The sequence below is a fragment of the Petaurus breviceps genome, unplaced genomic scaffold (assembly GCF_028583685.1).
Source record: "Petaurus breviceps papuanus isolate PSGF00001 unplaced genomic scaffold, PetGlider_PUasm1.0 174, whole genome shotgun sequence".
Taxonomy (NCBI): Eukaryota; Metazoa; Chordata; class Mammalia; order Diprotodontia; family Petauridae; genus Petaurus; species Petaurus breviceps.
The window spans coordinates 36991164-37001966 of NW_027185761.1; the positions used below are offsets into that span (position 1 = coordinate 36991164).

Sequence of the window (10803 nt, forward strand, 5' to 3'; positions counted from 1 at the left end):
CACACACACACACACACACACACACACACACACACACACACACACACTCTTTCCAATATTGAACCAAATCTACAACCAGTCTCCTATCTTGACAGAGGAATACTTTAGGGATTGAAAGGTCTGGGGAGGGAGAAAAAATAACAGGGGAGGGGGAAGAGGAGAGAACTGTGAGTGAGAAAGCCCACCACCACTACCCCCGTTTCTCCCCACACATCTCACCGGCTTTCCCCGCCGAGATCAGGTTCCGTGCCTCCCCAAAGGAAAGTTCTTCTGCCACCCCAGTTGCTCAGGGCAGAGAGGAGCTAGGCTGACTTGCCGGGTTAAGAGGCTCTTGTTTTCCGCTGCTCCTCCTCGGGGAGTCACCAGCCTCTCCCAGGCTGGCAGCACGCGAATCCGTCGGGGAGGCTCCGCCTCACCCCCTCCCGCAGCTGGCACAAGACAAGACAAGGCAGCTCCCGACCCGCCTTGTACCCCTCCCCGTCGGTCCACTCCCTCTCCGCTCCCAAGGCAGTCTCACTTCCCTTTCTCCTCTCCTGTCTTCTCTCCTGGGTTTTCCCTCCCCCGCCTTCCCTTTCTGCTTTGCCTCCGACCCCCACCTCCTCTCTCCTTTCCTTTCCTGAGCAGCCTTTTTCCTTTTTCTCCCTCCAGTAACCCCTACTTCACACATCCTTCCAACTCCAGTGTCCCCGAATTGCCTCCATCCTCCCCCCCCCCCCCTCCCCCCCCAGTCTCCCAGTGACTGCCTAATCTACCTTTAAGGCTTTTCCTTCATAGGAATAGAATAAAAATGAGTCCTGAACTTTTCCCACCTTTTTCTACATCTGTATGATCCTAGAAGGACCTTTACTCTCTTTTCCTGAAAATGGCCTCAGCTAGGAGCAGGTGAAAGATAATTCAAGTTCTTCCATTGGTTTTTCTTCGATGTTTTTCCCAGATGGTCTTACATCAAGCTTGGCAGAACAGCTATTGCTACATTTCAGAGGGCAGTACGGAATTTGGCTATAATTTAGCACTACCTATTACATACACACTACTCACATATATAAGGTAGCGCTATGCACACATACACATAGATATGTATATGCATATACACATACACACATTCCTATATGCATGTGCATGCATACACATATACATATATGCACATATATCCTCTTAAAGGGTTTATAACATTTCATATTTTAAAAGCTCTTGGCCATTCAGACAATAAATATGATTTTGTCATTATATTCCAAACTTACAAACATTCAAATCTTTGAAACTTCCAGAGGCAACTACTGTGGTAAACGGTAGGAATACAAAGTAGGAAGGGGAGACATGACCATTATCACTGCTCTCAAGGAGCATACAGTCTAATGGGGGAGACAACAACCATCTTGCATGGTTAGGTGCTTTAAAATCTTGACATCAACGTGAGATTATTTACAAGCTTTCACTCTAAAAAAAAAATCAAATCCTTTTTCTCTTTCTTTGCTAGCAAAGATTAAAAAAAAACTGACCTTTTAAACTAGCCACTTATTAAAAAGGAAAAAAAAAATCCTATTCAGTTTAAGTCCTGACTGGTTGTTAGGGAATCACAGACTTCTAATTTTGTCTTCACTGTGACTGTGAGATTGTCCTTCCAATTTCTGTTCTCCTCCAGTGCACTGAACAATAACTATCCTTTAGAAACCTGAGCAAGCCTGGGAAGAGGAATCCAGCATACAGAACAACAGAGAAACCGCTCAGAATCCTGCTTTTGAAGCAACTGAATAAGAGATTTCAAAAATTAATAAGTGATGTTATAAATTTCAATAATTACTAACCTCGGTGGGTGTATTTCCTGCTCTCTATGCTAGACAAACTGCAAATGCAAGTGAGAGCAGAATTGTCCCAGGTTTAGATTTTATTGGGGGGTAGGGGGTTAACTTCTTTTCCTGAGGCATAATTATTCATCTGGGATGATTTCTGAAGAGGAAGTTAAGACAGAATATTAAATATAGTCCCTACAAAGGGGAATATTATGCCTGTGGGAGAATATTTCCTAATGTCAAATTCTACAAAAGAAACTAAAAGTAAAGCTAAGCTCAGGAGTTTAACCACATTCTTTGTAAATAGCCAGGAAGCAATGGGCTCAAGCCTGGTCATGTATGACTGTACTAACACCTGAACATTGGGCTCATTTTCTCCCTGACTTATTTGCTTGAAAATAGAAGCATTGATTTATTCTTGAATTCAAATATCCCCCAAAGTGGGAAAGTACTCTGACATATAGAAACCCCATAATATGGAAGAACTGAAGTTTTAAAAAATGTTTTCTTTAGGAGTTGTTATGAAGGTAAAAGGAATGTCCTTGTGAACCTTTGATGTGTGAGTTAAATGGGGAGGGAGGTGCAGGAGAGTCATATTTCTGTAGAACCACTGTAATTCTGGTCCTTCCTCAAATACTTACTAACTGTATGACTTTGGAGAAGTCATTTCAAATCTCTGTGAGTTCACTTGCTAATCTATAAAATGAGACACACAAACTCTGACAGGATTATCATGAGGGTCAAACCAGATAATATATGTAAATCATTTTGCAAATCTTATATTGCTCTATAAAATGTAAGTGATCCTTTATCATTACTGTCTTCCTTTTCTATTTCTATCTCCAGTGCTTAGCACAATTCTTTACACACAGTAATCACTTTAAAATGCTTCATTCATTCATTCATTCATTTCCCCCCATTATTCTATTTTTAATAAATAAGATTAAAAAAAAACATGGCATAGGGGATAGGGATCAGCCTCAGAGTTAGAAGACCACTACCTAGGTTTCTGATACTGGTTGAGTGATACTGGAAAAGTCATTGAACTTTAATTATCCTAGGAACTTCTAAGAATTGAGAAGTAAGTGAAATTTCCTTTTTAGGAGTTACCAATAGCATCACACATCCAATATATCAACTTAGAAAATGTTCATCAAAACCCATTTATTATCTAATATGTGCCTGCCTCTATGATAAGCACTGGGAATACAAAAAGAAAAAAAGGGGGGGGGGAGAGCCCACAGTAATTGTAAAAAAACAATAGTAATATCTAAAATAATATTAACAAAAATGGTAATAACTAGCATTAATATAGTGCATACTAGTGCCTGGTCTTATAATTGTTACTTTATTTGATCCTTGAAACAACCTCAAAGAGGTAGGTGATATTTTTATCTCCATTTCACAGTTGAGGAAATTGAGGCAAACAGAGGTTAAGTGACTTGTCCAAAGTCACACAATTAGTAAATATCTGAGATTGGATTTTATCTCATGTCTTCCTGACTCTAAGAAAACAATCCTGTATCAAAATGATGTATACATGATAGCTTGAAGATAATAACAGAAAAAAGGTATTAAAATTAAAAACTAGGAAAGGTTTCTTGCAAAATGTCAGAATCTGGTTGGTTGTTGTCATTCATTCTCAAAGAAAACCAAAATGACATTCACTTGGGGTCAAAGTAGAGTGTATCCAACCATGGCTGAACAGACCATTATAAGCTCAAAAGACTCCACTACAAGTTGTAAATAAATAGTACACATGAACATTTGGAGTGAAGGTGCCTCTGAATTTGAGCATCTCTTCTTTAGAGCTACTGAAATTCTACTTTTTTCAAAGAATTGATGTGGGAATGCCATACCGCCAGTCCTGTGCCAGTGTTTCCCATATGTCACAATTGATTTCAAAGGTCTTCAGAGAAGATCTTGAAAGTATCTTTGCATCACTTCTTCTGACCTCCATTTGAGAACTTGCCTTGTGTCAAGTTCCCCATAAATAGTCTTTTAGGCCAATGTACTTTGGGCATTTGAACAACATGACCAGTCCATCAGAGTTGCCCTCTCTGCAGTAGAGTTTGAATGCTTTGTAATTCAACTCAAGAAAGGTCTTCATCTTACCAGGTGATCTTCAGAATCCTCCTAAGACAATTCCAATGGAAGTGATCTGGTTTCCTGTCATGGTGCTAGTATACTGTCCAGTTTTCACTGGCATACACCAATGAAGTCAACACAACAGTTCTATAGACCTTCAGTTTGGTAGGCAGGCTAGTACCTTTTCTCACACACACTTTCCTTTGGAGCCTCCCAAACAGTGATCTAGTTCTGGCAATACATATGTCAACCTCATCACCTATGTGAAGATCTCTAGAAAGTATCCTGCCAAGGTAAATTAACTTGTTCACAGTATTCACAATTTCTCTAATTACTATATTCAGTGGTCCTATATATGGATGGTGTTTTGCTGACTTGTGGAGAACATATGTTTTCTTGCTGTTACTTGTTAGACCAAAATTGGCACAAGCAACAGAGAATCAGTCTGTACTGTGTTCCATCTCAGACTCATGGGCTGCTTTGAGTGTACAATCATCTGTGAATGGAAGGTCATGCACCAACTCTCCCTCTACTTTAGTCTTGCTTGTAGCCTTTTCAAGTTACACAATTTACCATCAGTGTGCTATCTTGAATGTTGTTTTTATCCTCTTTGAGGGCGCCTGAAAACTTTACTAAAAACATCATGCTAAAAATCGTGGTAACTAACACACAGCCTCGCTTTACTCTATTGTTAACTGTGAAAGCATGAGAACATTGTCCATTATCCAGAACCCAGACAAGCATGCCATCAGGAAACTGATATATAATGCTGATGAACTTCTCCAGGCAACTAAATTTTGCCATAATTTTCCATAAGCTTTCATGACTGACAGTATCAAAGGCCTTCATAAGATCAGCAAATATGTACAGATCTCTGTTCTGCTCCTGGCATTTCTCCTGGATTTTTTGGGCAGCAAACTCCATATCAACCATTCTTCAGCCCCCTCTTAAACTGGCTTTCAGGTAAATTACCATCTTCCAGGTGAAAAATCACACTACTAAAAAGGACTCGGGCAAGAATGTTGCTGGCAACACGAAGAGAGACATCCCCTGTGGTTGTCACAGGACAATCTATTTTCCTTTCTTTTATAGAGAGGGACAATGGAGGCATCCTTGAATTCCTGGGGGAATAACCTCCTTTGGCCACATAACCCTGAAAATTTGAGTCAGCTTTTTTATGAGCAGTGGACCCCCTGCCTTGTAGATCTCAGCTGGAATAGAATCAGTACCAGGCACTTTGACACATGAGAGGAGTCTAATAGCATTCAAAACCTCTTCTTCAGTTGAAGAGGGATTTGACTAGAGAGGGATTGACTTCAACCTGAGATATACAGTCAATGGCTTCAGCATTGATTGATAATAGTTTGTTGAGAAGACTATGGAAGCGTTCAGTCTGCTTCTCCAGGATCATGGAGTCTTTTAAGGACCACACTAATCAATATGGGCCCTTCAGTTCTGAGAAGGTGAGGTACATCATGGGTATTTGACTGATACATGGCCATCAGGGCATGGGGAAAAAAAAGTTCTTTTAGATTATTACTATCAGTGTAAAACTGAATTTAATCTGCCTTCTTACTGAGCCAAGAATTCTATATCTTTCTAAGTTTTGTTTGTACTTTACTTTTGATGGAGTTAAATGCTACCTTCTTAGAGACAGATGAGATATCCTGTTGGTAATCCCTGTGGAGTTTTTTTTTATTTAGCAGATTCTGAATTTCCTGATCATTTTTATCACACCAATACTTATGTTTGCAAGTATTCTAGCCCAGATGAGTAAATATGGTGTTGTACACCAAATCTCTGAAATCTCCCCACTCCCTTTTTGCTCCACTGTTGCCAACTGAGGGTTGGTTTAGCTTTCCCTCTAAGTCAGCAACAAACTGCTCCCACTCAGAGAAGTGCTCCAATCTGTTGGCATTAAGTCTTCTGGTAGTCTTCTTGCCTTGGGGCTACTGCTTTTGTTGAATGTGAATGTTTAGCTTGGAGAGGATAAGTCTATGATCAGCTCAATGCTCTGGGACCCACATCACCTTCATCACTCTCACCTGTCTGTCTCTTCTCTTTACAGTGACATAGTCTATTACATGCCAATGTTTGCTGTGAGGGTGCATCCATGAAGTTTTACTGTGTTTAGGGAAATGGAAGACAGTGTTGGTAATAACAAGGTTATGAGGCACACAAGTCTTCAATATTAAGTGACCATTTCTGTTGCTGTTTCTGACTCCATTCCTCCCAAAGGCTGTGTCTATTCTGGCATTAAAGTCACCCAGAATTATAAGCTTGTCTTCTGCGGCGCATTGATGAAAAGGATCTCTAGGTCTTCATAAAATGTTTCTTTTACTCCATCAGGGTTCATCATGATGGGAGCATAGGCACTGATGATGGTGGTGTGGCATTTTCCTGCGAGTGGAAATCACATTGTTAGGAGCCTGCCATTCACTCCTTTTGGAGGCATATAAGCTTCCTGACTAGATGAGTTTTGATTTCAAAATCTATGCCAGACTCATGGCACTCCATTTTTCTGTGGCCACTCAGGAAGAACGTATATCCAGTTCTGACTTTGGTAAGCTGGCTTTCATTTACCAGCTTTGTTTCACTCTGAGTCACAATTTGGATGAAATACCTGCTGAGTTCTCTCTCAATAAGAGCTATTCATCTTTCAGGTCTACTGGATTTCATGCTGTTCATAACCATGCACATATTTCATGTACTGATGGTGAGTGGAATCATCTTCATAAAAGGTTTTGTACATTTTTGTATGTGTGTTTTGACTACAAGGAAGGATTCCCACCTGCCATGGCAAGCAGGTCAGGGTAGGATGAAGTAGACAATTTTTAGGGAACCTTTGCTAGCCCCTTCCTCACACTGGGAGGTGAGCAATGTGGTTTTTAAAAGGTTGATCAGACCCTAGGGGAGCTGCCAAATCCCACTACTGCTTCCAGGGGGATGGCTTAATCTCCTTGGGCTACCTGTGTGCAGGGATGTGACTACAGCTCCCAGCATATCCCCACCTGCTGCTTCATCACTTGTCTGTTGCCACAGGACTTTGAGGTAGGTAAAAATGATATGAGTGATGTCTTTTGATTCACACATAAGTTGAATTTAAGTGAGGCAGAGTTGTTTGAAGTTGTTCATTTCAGTCTCTCTTCCAGAGTCATCAAAGTCCAGTGACAAGACAAAAGGCAAGAAGAATGGCGGTGGTTCAAGATACAATGGATGACCTTGGCATCTTCAGTGTATAACTAAGTACTAAGTTCTTCATAGCACCTGTTTCAGCTGCCTTTATGGCCATTGGAATAAATTGTTCTTATCCCCCCGTAATGCTGGGAGAAGTCTTCACATGCTTGGGGTAGACACCACCTAATTCACCAAAACATTTTAGATCTCTTGGTTACCCTCAATATGGTTTAACCTATCTGCCAAGATAGTTTCCTGGGGTATGGCCAGTGCACATGCTATAGCTACTTGGAGCCACAAGGGAGAGCTGAATCAGATTGAACACCAAAGGTGGAAAGCAGCCCTGAAAAAAAGCTCAGCAGTACTTACGCCAGAGGTATTAGTCTTCCCTGGACACCCCACGCCCCTGCAAAAGGTGGGAAACTAGCCAAAATTTGAAGGAATCCAAGGAAGTCAAGAGGCAGAAGTGAAGAGAGAATGCCAGGAATAGAGGGCAGTCAGTGAAAATACATGGGGCTGGAGGATGGTGTGTCCTCTAAGAGGAACAGCAAAAATTCTATAATACTTAGACTGGAATAAGGTGAAATAACCTGTAAAGGTAGGATGGGGAAGGGTTATGAAAACATTAGAAGTCAAAGATAGGATTTCATATTTTATCCTAGGGCCAATCGGAAAGCAATGGAGTTTAGCGAATAGAGTAGGAATGCAACATGGTCCCAGTTGGGCTTTAGGATGAGCACTTTGATAGCTGAACATAGAATAGAATGGAGTGCAGAGAGACTTATGGCAGTAAGACTACTGTAGTACTTCAGGTGTGAGGGGATGCAAGTCTGCACCAAGATTGTGGCAATGTCAGAGGAGAAATGGGATGAGAAATGAGAGATCCTGTAAAGGGTAAAAAAAAACCAGCAGGACTTGGTGACTGATTTTACATGGCAGAATGAGAGATAGTAAAAGTAGAGGATAGCATCTAGGTTCTAAGCCTGGGTGGATAGGAGAATAGTTGAATCCTCCACAAAAATAAGGAAATTAGGAGATAACAAAAGGTAAGGAGAGAAGCTAATAAATTCACTTTTGGCATATATACAATAGATAGTTTAACATATGAGACTAGAGGTTAGGAGAGAAATAAGAACTGGACAAATAGATTTAATATTTTCGACATAGAAATTATAATTGAGTCTATGAAACTGATGAAATCACTATAGAATGAATGGACAGAGAGAAAGAGAGACAGAAAGTCAGAGACTGAGACAGAGATATAAAAAAAAAAACCCTAGACAGACACAGAAATGGAGATTTCTAGTATGAAAACTAAGCCGAAGACAGTTTATAAACACAAAATTGGGTTAAATATTAATTGCCAAATTTAATTGTATCTGCTCAAAGAAATGTGATTTAGGGGCATATGGACTCTTCCCATGATTAATGATACCTGGATGGCTATCTCTCTCAGAGAAAAATGTGTGTGCATGTGTGTATCTATATTCATATTCTTGGTGTTGCTAATATGCAAGCATCTTTTTCCAGTGACAACCATTATGAGAGACAAACAGTAAGTCTGGTCCTAGGAATACCAACAGTCTTATTGATCTGCTGGGTGAATGAGCTAGGAAGGGGAGAACACTTCCCTAGAAGCCTTGCCTGAGTTATAAAACCTCAGTGTAGCTGTCAGATGATAAGAAGAAACTTGGTGTTGAAGGAAAAGCACTAGTTTGGACTCCCAAAAACCAGGTTTAAATCCTTCCCTAATAGTAGTTACTTACTACATATGATCCCTTATGCAAATCACTCAACAGGTCTGAGCTTTCGTTTCTTCATCTGTAAAATCACATTTGAGATTTGTCTATTTCTAATTCTAGGACTCTCTTCAAGAGCTTGAAGGGACCTTAGTTGTCAACCAATCCAAACCTCTCCTTTTGCAGACAAGGAAAGTGAGACCAAAGGGATAAATAACTTAGCTCACATGTCAGGCTAGGCCCTCTGACTCCAAATCCACTAGTCTTTCCCCTTCTACCACTTTGGACAGTGTGAATTCTAAGGTGTTTCGACGCTTGTAAGATTCTCTTTTTTTCTCTTGCTCTTTCTGAGCCCTACAGCATGAATTACACCCTTGACAGTGACCCATCTCTTCCTCTGATATTCATTAAACTGATGTACATATTTGCAGAAGATAGATCAGGCATCTTTTAAGCTATTTTCCAAAGGGCAACTATTTCTGTTGAAAGCCTCAAAAGGTGTAAACTTACACTTTACAACCAAAAGCCTGAGTATAATAAAACCTGTCCTAGTGAACCTCAAATAAAAGGGGAAGGAGTGTCTTTTACAGCTAGAAGCAGAAGGTGAGAGAGATAGGCCAGAACACTAAGGAATACAGAAGCAGATAAAAGGTAGCTGGAAGCTTAGTGTATTTTGCAGCTTTTATTCATTATTTATTGCCTACTCATAGATTGAACCATATTTTGATACCACTCCAAGAACTAGGTCTGTGAAGAGAGGTACTTTCAAGAATGGCATTGCCTTTTGGCAAAGTTGAGTAACTGGGAAGATGGCATTGTTCCTAGAAAAACTATGGAGGAGAAAGGATATAGTTTTGAAATTGGCATTTCAATCTAACACTATAGCAAAGTCAGGGATTGATGGGACATTTCTTCCCAGCTACTGAATCAGGAAAAGTAGGATATCTTTACCCCCAGAATAGCAAAGATATCACTGAAAGAATAAGACAATCACTTGCTACACAAACACATACACACATACATCTCTATCTATCTATCTATCTATCTATCTATCTATCTATCTATCTATCATCTATATACATATATATATGAAGCTCCACAGGCAAATCCAAATGCCTTCCCTACCTCATCTTTAATAGAAAAAGATAGGTATGTACATTGAAACATGATAATTCCATAATGTTTTTAAAGATACAGGAAAATCCTTGCTTCATCCAGTGGGTCATTAAAATATGTGACTGTGTGTTGGGAGGTCACTGAGCCAAGCTCTCTCCCCACACTTTAAATGGAGTAGGTAATTTTATGACCATTGATAACATTATAGTTATGCATCTAAGATAATGGCAAATGTAATCAAATCTCATGCTTCAGGGCTCCCGATTGTGTGTGGGGGTCAGGAAGGTTATTTTTTTCTTTATTGTATGGTACTGTACAAGGAATTAGCACAGTCACACCACTTTACAGGTAGTTAGATCCTTTAAAAAATAACTCTTTCCACTGTTATCTTCTTTATGTGAAAAGAAAGCAAGGAAGGAATGCCAGGGATTAGTTGGACTTCTAATGGTAAACTGTGGAGGACATGGACCACAGATGCACAAGATAGGAGACTTGGATGGGTTGTGATTGGCATCACTGGAGAGAATAGAGAGATGGATGAATTCAAATATTCCATTGGAGCATTTATGTTTTCCAAACACCTTTATGAATTAAAGGATGTTTTAATCTATAAGGCCCTTGGTTATCCACAACTATCCCCATTTCTGTCTTTTTTTCTGAGGGGGGAGACAGGCAATTGGGGTTAAGTGACTTGCCCAAGGTCACACAGCTAGTAAGTGTTAAGTGTCTGAGGCCAGATTTGAACTCAGGTCCTCCTGACTCCAAGGCTGTTGCTCTATTCACTGTGCCACTTAGCTGCCCCAACTATCTCCTTTTATAGAAGGAAAATGAAACAGGAATATTAAGTAATTTGTTTAAGGTTAGAAGAAGATTGAGTGATTTATTCAAGCTTA

The 10803-nt window shown here is 40.0% G+C and overlaps 1 protein-coding gene across 4 annotated transcripts in view; it reads right to left on the reverse strand.

Moving 5' to 3' along the window:
* Positions 1–485, reverse strand: part of CHL1 (cell adhesion molecule L1 like) — a 279616-nt gene extending 279131 nt beyond the window's left edge. For 2 of the 4 annotated variants that reach the window (XM_069084078.1, XM_069084075.1), the window contains exon 1: positions 220–485. The gene's annotated coding sequence lies outside the window, so the exon portion shown is untranslated. The remainder of the gene's footprint in view (positions 1–219) is intronic. The other 2 variants (XM_069084080.1, XM_069084079.1) reach the window with 1 other exon arrangement.
* Positions 486–10803: the final 10318 nt, after the last annotated feature.